Source organism: Anas acuta, chromosome 3 (assembly GCF_963932015.1).
Source record: "Anas acuta chromosome 3, bAnaAcu1.1, whole genome shotgun sequence".
Classification (NCBI taxonomy): Eukaryota; Metazoa; Chordata; class Aves; order Anseriformes; family Anatidae; genus Anas; species Anas acuta.
In genome coordinates, this window is record NC_088981.1 from 25,484,816 (window position 1) to 25,499,608 (window position 14,793).

Consider the following 14,793-nt stretch of genomic DNA (forward strand, 5'->3'; position numbering starts at 1 on the left):
TTTAGTTTTGCGGAGAATTATTTACGTGCTTAAATGTATCCATTACAAGAGTCTAGTGATTTCAGCAAGGCTGTATGCTTTTGTTAAATTAACTGTATGAACACCTTTGTAGGAGCAGGGGGAGGAAATAAAGTGGGATATCTGTTTTTGTGCCTGGTTATATTTGCTGGTGCTTTGTCAGTGAGAGGGTATTAACTGCGTATTTTTGTGTTACTTCTGACGGTATTTGGTTGTAAAGGTAATTGCTTGGCTGTTAAAGGTTGATACCACCGCAATTAAAATAGCGTTAAGGTATTTGGAGGATTTTACTGATTTAGAGGATTACTCCTATTTTTCTGATTGTTCTAATGCCTGGATTCTGACCATCTAGCAAATGAGCTTGCTACAGGTGAAGCAAACCAAGATGCCAATTTATTGCACTTGTTCAAATTCCCCATGACTTTTGTGCATCTTTTTCCTTCATGAAGCCTTTTGCAACCTTATTTTTAGTATAGTTCAAACTGCTATAAATATTCATGTTTCTATATCTAAAAATATCAAATGTTATTAAAATATGTAGACTTTCCAAAGGCCAGAAACCAGTTTCTAAAAAAAGTACTATATTATAGTTACCTAATTAAAATCAGTCATTATAGAGCAAAATAATTGCTAATAACTCTCTAGCCAGAGAGATAAACTGGAAGTTGCAAATACTGAACTGTGTTCAGGTTTCCAGAATTCCTATCCCACTGTATTCTTCTTGTAGAGAGCTGCAAGAAGTATCTTTCTAGTGAAGCAAAAATAGTTGGTTTTGATTTAATTTCAAAAACCTGTTCCATAGGAAAAATACAAGAACAGAATGCCTGTTAAGAGCTATGCTTAGCTAGCACTGTAATTCCTCAGTGGTGAAGCTGACTATCTCAGAGACTTGTTCCAATTTCTATTTATGTACATTAAGCTCTGGAGATGTACACTGAACTGCAAAGTGATGCTTTTCTGAACTTAAAATCAAGCCTGTTTCATGCAGTCCCTTCAGATTCCCAGTGCCTGCATTGTCACATTGCTACTCTGTGTAGGTGGAATTCTTGTGGCCGTACTGCAGCTAGGGTTGTCTCTGTTGATGGTTGCTTTTAAGCCGAGTTTGACACACATTGGATTGTCTGCTGAAGATTTTTGAGTCTTAGAACATAAATTTTCACATACTAATTTATATTTGGAAAAAAATGATGCAGAGAGAGCTATATCTACCTCAGTAAGTAATGCAGCCCAGTAGAAAGAAAATTGTGGAGAGAAATGGTGCTGAGGAACTGCTGTCCACACTATATACATTTCAGAGGTTTTACGCCGACTGGATCTTGTTCTGCCCTGTAGGCTAACTTCCTGCTAGGTGCGCTCCTAGAATGCATCGGCTGGTTTGGTTTCTTATGTAGGCCACAGACAGGGAGGAGTTTGAGCGAAAGTGGAGAAGAGAATCACTTCTGATGCAAAACAAGAACTGTTCAGTAGAATAACAATAGTAATGTATCAAAATGAAGGTAAGGAATTGAGTATCACCTGTACAGTTGACATGCAAAGTTATGGGCTTGGCCCGTGTTTGTATTATTCTCAAGAGTTTATTAATTCATTTCCTAAGATGATTCTTTTTCCTTCTTACACCATCTCCTGTAATCTGATGATCCACCATGATTTTGGATCATTTATTAAAACAGTTTTGAAGGAGTTGGAAGAGAGCCACTGTTCATCCACTTTGCTATTGCTTGCTAATAATCTTGGTAAGTTTACTGACATTTCCCCATGCCATTGGTAATAGGGAATGTGAAAATACTTGACATCCAAAATACAATCTGATTACAACATGATGAAGTAATATTAAAACTTTTCTAGAGTAGTCACAGGAGTCTTTAATGTCCTTACAGTAAGTATCGAGTTCTCCAGCTTTTGAAGCAGAAGTAGGTGTTAACAAATGTGTGTGGTCAGTGGGGGTATATGTATGCAGAGCTGTAAATGAATCCATATTCTAGAAGTGGATTGGATATTTTCTAAGCCAATGTAAGCTTGTTGTCAGGAGATGCCTTTTGTTTTGCTGTGGGTTTCAGGAGGTGTGCTAATGTTTTGTGATTTTGGAGGCTGTGCAGTTAAACTTGCTACTCTGAGCCAATGTACATCTTTGTTCTTAATTCATATACATATCTGCTCCTTATTGGAGATTATCATTTATAGGCAGATCTGTGGTCTCTGATTTTATGGAGTTCCTGTAATTGTCAGGAAGAAGGGAAGAACAGTGCTTTATTGCATACTTTAGGGCTCTAGTAATTTATTTTTCTCTATTTTAATTTCTTTCTGCTCTCTGTAAAAATGCAGCAGTCACCCTTCGCATCTGGACTTTGTTATGCAATGATCAGACAGTGCCTTTCTGCAGCGTATACCTTGATAGGCCTCGAGTCCATTATTTTCTTGGCTTGGCTTTTGTTAGAAACAAAGAGATTGGAGTTATTGTACCATCTAGGAATGCAAATACATAAAACTAGGAAGTTGAGATTTATCTTCCTTGTCTTCTACTCCTCAGCTACAGACTTACCTTTTATGCTTACTTTAGGGAAACTCAGGAGTAACTCATGAGGACAGTGGAGTTCTACAAGAGTGCAGCTGGTGGAACTGGAGGCAGAAACAAGCATAATTCAATGGTGCTTGAGGTTGCAGAAAATGGCAGTACTAATAGGTGAAACAGGACTGAAAGGAAAATAATTTTTCAGTTGAACTGAATGGCTGGGAGAAACTTGCTTGCTAGGCACTATATCAAGCACATCATCGACTTACTGACCACTGTGGCAGTCAGTATCGTGTTTCCCTGGCTTTTCTTGGAAAATCTATTGCAGCTTCCCCCAGCCATAAATTCTCATGTGTAGCTGCATTCCAGATCTAAAAATAAATAGAAACCCTCTGGATGGGGTGGAGAAGGGGCTATTTTACTGTATTAAAGGTTTTATGACATGGTACTACAAACTCTGTGCTTCTAATCAAAAATTATTGTAAAGGAAGCTTTTAAATATTTATTCTAGAGAAGAAGAAATAAACCATAAATAAATAATAATAATAAAAAAGGTGCTTCAGCTAGGCACATGCAGAGAAAGCATTGGCTTGAAAACAGTAGGCAAGGGCTGTCTTCATAACTCTGTATTCGTACTTGATAGGCCTAGTTTATTCCTAAAACATCAGGGATAGTAGAGATAACAAAAAAAAAAAAAAAGAAAAAGGAAAATTCTTCTATTGCTGAACTACAGGTGGATTATTATATTTTTGGTATTTGTGTATTGTAAAAAAATCAGTTAGAAAGTTGGATTTCAATGAATGCTCAATTGTTGCAGTGAAAAATAGGCAACTGCCTCTCATGATTGCTGTGACTATGATAGTTCTTTGCCATGATTTGATATTTATTAGGCTGAGAAAAGGTATTCTTTGTGTATACATTAGCTGCTTACTGTTATGAAAAGATGCCCTTGCTAGACAATCTACGGAGAGGGTAGGTGCCATGGAGCTACTCTGTGGTACTTGTGAGTTGTGGTGTTTAATGTGTCAGGAAAACTTGGTAATGGGAGTGTGGCTTTTTGGGACTTGGATGTAATAGGCAATAAGGGGACTGCTGGGTACTAGACATGCCTCATCTTTCATAGCAGGGCTATAAATGATGAAAGAGAAACTTAACTGAAGGTTGGAAGAAGGAAAATGTGGTCGATAAGAAGCATGCTTCTTAATGCAGTGTGCTTTTCTTACTGCAGTATGCTGTCTTGCTATCTCCTCTCTCTGTTGCCTCTGTTATTCAAGCAAATGGCAAGTGTAGGAATAAAAGCAGATCTCATATGGTGCAGCTACCCATTCCTGACCTGCAGCTGTTCAAATTGCTATTTACTTGGCAGGCCAGCCAGTTGCTGTTCTTTTGGTTGTGTGGTTTTATTTTTTTTAAATGCTGAGATGAATCACATCTTTCTCCCTGAAGGAGAAATAGTGTTGTTCCTGTCCAGACACACTAAATACCTTTAAGCCTGTTCTCAGGCTGGCCCTTGAAGCTAGTGCCACTTTAATTTCTTCATTTACCTCAGTCACTGCCAGTCATGCCTTTTTCATACCTGGTGGAATATGTGGTTTAAACTAGAATGAGCTTGCGATTTTAGATGATAATTTCAAAAGCCAATATGATTCACATTCAACGGCAGAAGGTGGAAGATGCATCTGCTGATTTTGCTGTGTGCTTATATTCAATTACATGTTTTTTATTTATTTTCTAAAATGCATTTTACATGTCTTTGCATAGGAATGAATTACGTGTTCATGTAATGCCTAGCTCAGTGGCATTATGAACACTGGGAACAACTGAACAACTTCCTTTAAACATATGCATGCATATATATATGGGAGAGATTAATACTATAATATCTAAAGAATATTAAAAAGTGTGTTCTTGTGATACTGCATTATACAAAGTATATCGCAATCACCGGAGGAAAAAAAAAAAAAAAAAAACTATTTAAAATTTCATTGTGTTTCAGTACAGTTTTAAAAGATGTTTGGGTTTTATATTTGTTTTCATTGTGCCTTGGAAACTGTTCATGCTACTATGTGCTTTGGGGATCCCTGGTGGAGAGAAAATTAACTGTTCTTTGAAGAAATAGTGCATTTGATTTAGGTGGCAAGGGCATGCAACTGAGTTTTACTGATAAGCCTAGATCTCTAAATCTGGGAACTTGCTAGAGATGCCATGTTGTCAGACCTAAAATAGTGGCCTTGCTGTCTTGAGATGATGTAAAGCCTTGGTGCTCCCTTCCACAAAATAGACTTGACAAATGGATATGTTCTTGATAACAGCTAGTAACTGTTACTGGTGGAAGGTTATGTCAGTGTTTTCTCCAGTGTGTTTCCTGCTCTCTAGCATTCTGCGTGTATTGTGTATTCCACTGAAGAGAGCTCTTTGCAGAGGAACTACTTGAGAGAGACTTGGAGATCCAGTGACACCAGAGGTGATTCCTTGGACACACTGAGAGGAGGGTACTATTTCTGCAGAAAGCTTGAGAGGCACTTAGGGGGTAGGAAGACAGCCTGGCATTGAACATCTAGTGAAGGGGAGTGTGTGGCTCTGAGAATCAGGTGATTTTGACACTGTTGCTGATACACTGTTGCTGATACACCTCTTTGAATTAAGCCTGGCAACCAGAGACAAAGCAGTTCCTGCTGTGATGCTCTCAAATACCGTATAGAAGAGGTTCCACTTCAGACTCTTACCTTCATACTTTACCTGTGATAGGACCCTTTTGGTTTGTAACACCTACAAATTGCAACAGTTCGGTGATGTATGTGCCTTGCTTCAGTCTATAGAGGGGGAGCAAAGCGTTTTAAACAATTTATGACTAATTTCAACTTCCAAATGTGTCTAGTCTGTCTGTGTCAATGTAGAAGATTTCAAGACTGTTGTGTGTGAATCCACAACAGACAGGTCTAAGATGCAAAGAAACAGAACAACTCTTGTTGTTGGCCTGTTGTAGTGAATCTGGATTAACTTCCCCTGCCTTTGAGGAATGTAAACAGAAAGCTTTTATCTTTTAGTGTGTGGAACATAATGTTTCTTGAGCAGAAGCTGTAATGGTTTTATTATTGTCAAGGTGCACTGGAAACCTTTATTACTTTTGTTAACATTTTGTATGAGCTGTCTTCCAATTCAGAATTTATGTTTAATTTCTTAATTTATAAAGTGTTTATAATCAGTTATAGAACAGATGTCTTAAAACAAACTAACAAAAATAAATAAATAAGATTACAAGTCAATTAATTGTGGGCTATGGCAGAATTGAAGTTTTCTAAGCAATCTTAATTCATCCGCTTTCTAAGTTTCACAATGCAAGCTTTAATTGCATAGTCACAAACTCCTTTTCTCCAGAAATACTGCTTTGTTTACTGTGTTGCATAAGCAGAGTTCCACAGCATTATGATTTCTCTTTTTTTATTCAGTAGAGGTCTGTTGCATGCAGTTGAAGCATGTTTCCCAAATATAAAATAAATTATTTTCATCTCCGGTTATCACTGTATTTCTACTTTGAGTATTCTAAATCCATAGGGTATTCAATTTTCATATGTATCCTTACTCTTTATTGTTATAATTATTGGTCTACAGAAAGAAAAGTGAGGTACATGCTCCCAGTTGTAGAGTCCTACATTTGCCTGGTATTTCCATTATGCATTGTTTTAAACATTTTCTCCTGCAATTGAAAGTGCATTCTATGACTCCTGACTTCCACTACTTACCAGTACAAAATCAGCCCCTGGGTTTACAGGTCTTGTTTTGTCCCACCAGTCTCATTTTCCATAGATCATCTGTGTAGCAGGGTGGCCTATGAAGGAGGTGTAAGAGGGGTTGCTGAGCCATGAGGAATGAATTAAAAAGTTTCTTGGTGTTCTAGAAGCTCATTCACGACTCAGTGGTTTCCCCTACAGAAGCCCGAGGTATATTTGAATACATCCATTTCATGGATGAACTTTTATCCATGCAGTTCAATCCATCCATGATCTGCAAAATCAGATTTTTGCTGAATGCTTTCATCTGGGGTAAAGAGGCCAGAGGAAGATGTGTTCAGCCTTTCTCAACTAAAACAATGTATTCCAGAGTTTGTACTACAAATACATGTGGAGCCTTACAGCCTATAGGGCTCATCTTTATTCTAGTTTCTGACTCTGCCTGTATTAACTATTATCATATGAACTGGGAAAATACCCAGAACAGCATCTGAGTTGGGAAAAAAAGCAGTTTCAGTCCAGTTAAGAAATTCAGGAAGTTAACAGCTATTTTAGATCTAACTACAGGGCACAACAGAGATCTAGATCACATATTACCACAACTCTGCTACATTTATCCTATAAATGAACTGTCTTCAAAGTGAAGAAGCATGCAAATACTTTTTCTTTACATACGGTGGCCTGAACTTTCACAGGGAGAGAGATGAGCCAATGAAGAAACAAGTGACTCATCCTCATCCAGACATTGAGAATAGACAAGAGTCATCAGCATGAGTGGATTGTTGCTGGTAGATTTCAAGAACAACCAGTCTTGTACTGGAAAGTATGTTGTCCAAAACTGATACCCATTGCTCCTGAGATGAGAATATGGCCAAAGTTAGTGAGAGAGATCATAGCTGGAAAAAGAACAATTGTCTTCGGAACAGGAATTGGAAAACACAGGCCTTGCTTTAACGTCAGGCACAGCAGGAACACTGCTCATTTTCTCCATGCTGATTCTTAATATACCTTAAGCGTCAGAGAAAAGCTTTGTTGGACAGGATGCCAGGACGAGTTCTGGAAAAGAAAAACTTGCACAATGTGTGTTGCAAAAAGACTGTGTTGTCTCTGTTTGACAGTAATTCAGGTTGAGTCCAATGTTGCCTTATACAGGGCTGAATTTGCCCCTTTTACTGACCTTTGTGTCACTCCTGTAGAATGAACAATAAGTAGTTAGTACTAATTTTTACAGACTAGCAATTTGTTCGAACAAGTTGTCTTCTTGAGTGTATTATTTTAATTTCATAGATGTTAATAAAATTATGTTGGTGTATCTGGAAGGAGAAATGAGGGCACAGAGAATTAAACTTCTCTAAGGTCATTCAGTGAATCTGCACAAATGCTGAGATTAGAACACAGCAATGTCTGATATCTAGTGCCCATATCCTGTGCCCATAATCTCTACCTCATACCTCAGTGATTTAAAACCTGCCAGGTCTTCTCTGTGCCCCCTAGATAACTGTTGTCTGGAAACTCTGACTTAGTTAACAGCCTTTGTTTTTAGATAAATAAAGGCATGTTGTCACTGTATTCCTTATCTCATTCATACATCTGTGTTCTCCTTTCTTACTGTGACCAAAACTATTGCTGAATAATGTTATGTTTAGAAAAAAGATAAAAAAAAAAAAAAAAAAAGTCTGAAGTAAATCAGTCATGGGTCACACAGGCTGACTAATGTTTTTTTTTTTTTTTTTTTTCATCTGTTTCTATTCATGAAGTACAAACTGTGTAGCCAGTTGCGGGCTTTAGCATTGCCTTAGGCCCCCGGTTTCTTCCTTGCTTTGTATCTTTGTGTGATAAGGCTAAGCCAACATAAAACAGGAGCACAGCCAGGGTTCTCAGAACACATGACGGCTCTTCTGAAGGTTTGTAATAGGCCATGCTATACTCACAGTCCTGCTCCTTACACTCTCATCACTGAACCATTTTTAAAATCCTGGCTCTGTCTCACCATTTTTTCCAATCCTATGCCAGCACTATTTGTAGTTTCCCCACCTGTTACCGTGTGTATTACGTTGTAACTGCATATTGCTCTACAACTTCAGTCTGCTAACAGGCTGGCTGCAGTGTGCTTATAAATTGCCATATACATTTCCCAGTTTTTCATATGATGTTACATTTTTTAATCTTTGCAAACAGTCTGTCAAAACTTACAATTTTGTAGCTCACGATTTATTCTGTTTCTGTGAGTTGCACCAATTCAGACAAGAACCATTAAACAATAGAGGTGTCCTCAAAAAGCAAGCTGAAATGTTTAGGAAGTTCAGGTATCATGTTGTTTTCTGAAGTATTTAATAGAGATGTGTGGGAATTTAAGGGCTGAGGGCTCTTATTCTCAAAAGGTGTGATCTTGAGGAAGTGCAGTGTGGCAGCAGCCATTGCTAGAGGGTTTGCCCACTGCCCTGCTGTATCTTTCTGGGCTCACATCTGATTTTATGATTGCTATTATGTAGCACATATTACTACATACTAGTGCAGTGATACTGTGGCAGAGACCAGATTTTAAATGTTTCCTGCTAACCTAGTGTTTCTTGAGAACCAGGACCACCTGCTCTGCAGACTACAAGGCTGCAGGCATGGCCCTAGGAATGATAGGGACATCCCCTCCAGAGTATGAGGGACCCTGCATGCCTGAGCAAGCCTGGCATACTAGTGTACCGCCAGGCATGTTTGCAGGCTACACACAGACCTGTGAGACAGAGATGGAGGTGGAGTAGGTAAAGCACGCTGTAATTTTAGTTGTTCTGTGAGCTGATCAGGGCTTTTAGAGATAGAAGGCCTCTGCTCCAAACAATCTCTGTTCTAGGTGGACATTGAAAACCAAAGGAAACTTTGACTATGTTTTAGAGATGGAAGGGTGCAGCACAATAAGCTTGTTTCTCTTTATATCACTGAGAACAGTCTAATGGGTCAACACCTAGCTTTTTAGGAAAAATTTACTTGAAGTGACTTGCTGAAGGTTACATAGGGCATCTTCAGTTGGTGTGGATCACCCAGTGTCTCAGCCCCGTGATTTTCCTTCTGCACAAAGGGTTGGCAACAGCCAGTGATCTCAGTGTAGTCAGCATTTTCTCCATCGTCCTGAAGCCCAAACTATGCTTTGGTAGTATTTGTCTGTCCTATAAATGCTTCTTGCTACACTTCATCCATGGCTGAATTTCAGGGGCAGAGTAAGTTGTTTCTATATATAGTTGATGAAGCACATTGAGATCTTTTGACGATGGCAGTTGTTTCTATGAAGTCAGCAATGCATTTTTTATCTCTTTCTCCATTTGTGTTTCCAAACCTGTCACTTGAAGGAGCATACTTTTAAAATACATATATATAGTACATACTTACTGTTTGTATAGTTAATATTGGATTTTTTCAGAGTCAAAGCCTGTGTCTCTTGGTGCAAGATGTGGGAGAGCTAATATACTCTGTGCTCACAGTGCTGCTTTGCCTTAACTCAGGCAGAATCAGAATTTTGGCTCCTGTATGTATGTTTCTTTGCTCTCTTCCCTCCCTTCCTTCTGTATGTGTTCATTCCAGGAATAGGAAGTGAATTTAAATTGAATATGTAAAGACACTTGAATGAACAGTAACTTTTTTTTTCTTTTCTTTTTTTTTTTTTTTTTTCTGAAATGAAAGAGGCTTGTGTTTATTGCAATGGAGAAAAAAGGTTTGTTTCTCCCAAACTCCCATAAATAAACACATTTTATAACACTTGTCCTTTTCTGTTTAGATTTATTTGGGAAATTCATACATCATTTTTAACAGAATCCAACATTTTGGCCCAATCTTAATGGTCTGTAGTTCATTTTCTGGTTAAGCTTTAAAGTAGTGGATACCTGCTGCAAGCAAAGTGACATTCTGAGAGAGTTATGGCATGCTTTGAAAATAAAAGGGCTTTTTGATCCCTCTTAAGCTTCTCTTAGCAGTTTAAGTAAGCGAACAGTCACTTTGAATTTTTTGGTTTCATTGACTTCTTCCCTGAAAAATCATCCTACTGTTCTTTTTCACAGATAAACAAGCTGTGCATATGGAAAGGTGATTGCTTAAAGTCTTCTGGTTTATGGAGCTCTCATAAGGTCCTTTATCTTCCTGTGGCCTTTCTGAGACAATTTTGGCAGATGATGGTTTTTTTTTGTGTTCCTATACAGAAATGTTAAAAGTGAAGACTAATTGTGATCACTTCCACATCAGCTGATTATTTCACAGATGATTATTTAAGTAGAGAAATCTGGCTTATTTCTTATTCTAAATCTCCAAGTTCAAATAGAAGAATAATCTGGAGAAACATCACTGAAATTTTCAGCATTTTTGAAGTTCTATTAAAAAGTTGGATTTTCTGAGAGTTTAAGAGGGAAGAATAAGAAATAGGTCAAAGGAATTGGAAGTCTGATGAACAGTGAAGATATGGAGGGGTGATTTCTTGAAAGAACGATATGACAGGTTTTTGGGGAGCAAATGGATGTTAAAAATAAACCATGAGATAATTTCTGTTTAATTAAAAAAGGTAATAAAGGCTGACACAGAAGTGAGAACAGTACTAACTAAAGGTAGTTAGAAAAGCCCTGTGTTTTTCAAGGAGCTTAAAGCAATATGTGCCAGGAGGCTTTTGCTTAGGTTATATTAGTTTCAAGATCCTTGGTAAGCTGGAACTGTGGTAAGAAATACTGAATGAGTTCACTCACAGACCTGCTGCTCCTATTTGGAAAGTTCTGGCTTTCTTGGTCCTTCTCTTAGGTGGAAAGTGCAAATCATATCTTGTGGTCATGGTATTGTTTGGGGGGTAAGCATTCTCCTGGGTAAGCCTTTACTGACATTTATGTTAGCATGAACTACAATTGCATACCTCTTCTCCTTCTACGACAAAGTGACGCGCTGGGTGGACGAGGGAAAGACTGTGGATGTGGTCTACCTTGACTTCAGCAAGGCTTTTGACACTGTCTCCCACAGCATTCTCCTCAAGAAACTGGCTGCTCTTGGCTTGGACTGGCGCACGCTTCGTTGGGTTAGAAACTGGCTGGATAGCCGGGCCCAAAGAGTTGTCATGAATGGAGCCAAGTCCAGTTGGAGGCCAGTCACTAGTGGCGTCCCCCAGGGCTCGGTGCTGGGGCCGGTCCTCTTTAACATCTTCATCAATGATCTGGATGACGGCATTGAGTGCACCCTCAGTAAGTTCACAGATGACACCAAGTTAGGTGCGTGTGTCGATCTGCTCGAGGGTAGGAAGGCTCTGCAGGAGGATCTGGATAGGCTGCACCGATGGGCTGAGGCCAACTGCATGAAGTTTAACAAGGCCAAGTGCCGGGTCCTCCACCTGGGGTGCAATAACCCCAAGCAGAGCTACAGGCTGGGAGATGAGTGGTTGGAGAGCTGCCAGGCAGAGAAGGACCTGGGAGTGATGGTGGACAGTCGGCTGAATATGAGGCAGCAGTGTGCTCAGGTGGCCAAGAAGGCCAATGGCATCCTGGCTTGTATCAGAAACACTGTGACCAGCAGGGCTAGAGAGGTGATCGTCCCCCTGTACTTGGCTCTGGTGAGGCCGCACCTCGAGTACTGTGTTCAGTTTTGGGCCCCTCGCTACAAGAAGGACATCGAGGTGCTTGAGCGGGTCCAAAGAAGGGCGACGAAGCTGGTGAGGGGCCTGGAGAGCAAGTCCTATGAGGAGCGGCGGAAGGAGCTGGGCTTGTTCAGCCTAGAGAAGAGGAGGCTCAGGGGTGACCTTATTGCTCTGTATAAGTACATTAAAGGAGGCTGTAGCGAGGTGGGGGTTGGCCTGTTCTCCCAAGTGCCTGGTGACAGGACGAGGGGGAATGAGCTAAAGTTGCGCCAGGGGAGTTTTAGGTTAGATGTTAGGAAGAATTTCTTTACTGAAAGGGTTGTTAGGCACTGGAACGGGCTGCCCAGGGAGGTGGTGGAGTCACCATCCCTGGAAGTCTTCAAAAGACGTTTAGATGTAGAGCTTAGGGATATGGTTTAGTGGGGACTGTTAGTGTTAGGTCAGAGGTTGGACTCGATGATCTTGAGGTCTCTTCCAACCTAGAGATTCTGTGATTCTGTGAAGTTGACTATTCTGCACTATTTCTTTTGGTCTTCCAGAACCACCTTATTTCTTTTAATATGTTTGGAAAACATGAATATTCTTTTTGTCTTAACATATTGTAAATAGTGTTATTTCTTGCTCAAATACACCCGCGCAATCTCAAGTGCCACATCAGCTTAAAGTTCTATATGTATGTGGGTCACCTTGTTTCTTCCTCTTTCTCTTCTTAGGACTTCTGCTCAGCTTGTATATTTCTGTTTTCATTTTATTTCCTCTCTTCTTAAGGACACAGTTTCTAGGTGTGCTACTCTGCCAGCTTTAGTGGGGTTAGTCTTAACCTACCTCTGATGTGGGAATAAGCTGATTGAGCACACTGCTGCCACTCCATGTCTGCTTGACTCATACTGCTCTGCTGGGCTCAGCTTTCCTTTTTTCTAGGTGATCTGGAAGAGTCAGCTCTCTTTGCACTTCAGATTTGTCGTCACAATTCCATTTTGGCTCTCTTTCCACTATAGCTCTCCATTCATATGCTTCTCATTACCATCTGCACAGTTCGTTTATAAAATTAAATTAAAGTAGTAAACAAAATACCAGATACTCCTCCTAATGCTTCATCTATAAATATCTTCCCTGCCTACTCATGCTGTCTGATTAAGGGTCAGTAAGCAGTTATTTAGAGAACCTAAAACAGGTCAGATACCATCAAAATAGACAGTTCTTTTAAAATCAGGATGTTACATTTAGCTTCCTGTTTCACAGTTAAAAAGCTCATCTCTCTCAAAATGCACATCGATAAGGTTGAAGCCCATTATTTTGACATTTTCAGTACGAAAAAATGTTAACTTATTTCATTCTGAAATATTTTTTCATCTAAATTGAACTAACATAATATAAAAAGTGGATTTTGAAATATTTGCCCCTCACATAAAAATTTGAGTTTATTCCTGTTTGGAATCAACTTGAGGGTGTTTTTTTTTTTTTTTTTTTTTTTTTTTTTTTTTTTTTTCTCTTAGAATATCATAGAGCTTCTGTGGTTCTATGTGTTAGTTCCTTGGAACAATGATGACGTTTTTGGTCAGCTTTTTTATTAAAGTGTTAAGTTTACCTAATTACATGAAACACGAAAAAATGGACATAATGTTTCAGCAGTGACCAGCTATGTTTTGAGCAAATTCAGTTATAATTTAAGAAAAAAAAAAAAAATACATCCTTCTTTCAAAATCTTAGAAAATGAGGGTAGATTTTCCTTTGATTTCCAGAAATCTAGACATGGATCTGATTCCAGCATTAATCTGCAGTGTCATCAGATATTGTCATCACAATGCCTCAGTTTTTATTTCATGACCCAGGCACTCTGGCCCGTGTTATATGATGAGGGCCAGCAAATGAATAAAACACACAAATTACATCAGCGTAGGCATAATGTGTTCCTACATACACTTTTTTTTTTTTTAATATAATCACTATTTTAGACATGGGCTGAGAGTTTCCTAAGAAAGTGTTCATCTGTGCTTAGCATTCATCACTGTTTGTATCATTTTAAATGGAAAATTAAAAATTTGTGCTAGAAACCTCTTCTGAATTCAAATTTTCCATCCTCGTGTTACATTTATGATTTTTTTTTTTTTAACTGATGGGTAGATATGAACTGTTTGTATGTATGGTCATCTATATTTCATGGACTTGCAGGATAGAAGGCAACTAGGCAGAAAGCAGAGCTTTAATTAGTCGAATTGAGTGTAGGACATAGGCTGTCTTGCTGTTACTTATCCTGATTATTCATTCACATTGGTTTAGGCACCTGTAGTTGCTTTTACTGAACACAGTTCTGTGTCTGGCTTAGCCATGGCTTCTGAAAGCTCAGCTTTGGTGAGCATTTTTTCTTTGTAAGGTTGAAATTGTATCCGGTATGGACACCCGTAGGGAGAATGACCTTGGCCGATGGGTGCAGGCATTACTGACAACCTAGCTGAACACAATAAACTTGCCAGTTCCTCGGGAAACATTGTCGCTAAGACAACTGACATAAAATGACACAGGAGATAGGGAATATGGTTGCCAATATGCCTGATCCCAGTGCTATCTTGTCAGATTTCACCTTGTGCAAAGCCCAGGTGTGTGGTTGCTGTCACACATTTTAAAGTCAGTGGTTCTGCAGACCAGACCTTGCTGTGCCCTTCTAGGTGTCTGCTTTTGCGGTGCACCAGGCATGTCCTGGCCAAAAAAAAAAAAAAAAAAAAAAAAAAAAGCCACGTTGCTTTTCTCAGTTGTGATGCATACTTTCTCCTTGAACTCCAGACCTGCTCTCCAATGCCATTGTCTCATCTCCCGGGTGTCCTTTTCTGCGTTGGCTCTGGTGCCCATGATCTGAGGAGGACAGTGACAAGTGACAGAAGGGTCCCCACGGACGGATGACAAACCACATTGTGCTACGTTAACAAACCATACACGAGCCTGAAGAAATA

General features: G+C 39.3%; 1 long non-coding RNA gene across 1 annotated transcript; it reads left to right on the forward strand.

Moving 5' to 3' along the window:
• The first annotated feature begins 1 nt into the window (after position 1).
• Positions 2 to 14,791, forward strand: LOC137853662 (uncharacterized). The gene is made up of 3 exons (XR_011094637.1): positions 2 to 238; positions 1,410 to 1,514; positions 14,627 to 14,791. It is a non-coding gene; the product is annotated as an uncharacterized lncRNA (long non-coding RNA).
• Positions 14,792 to 14,793: the final 2 nt, after the last annotated feature.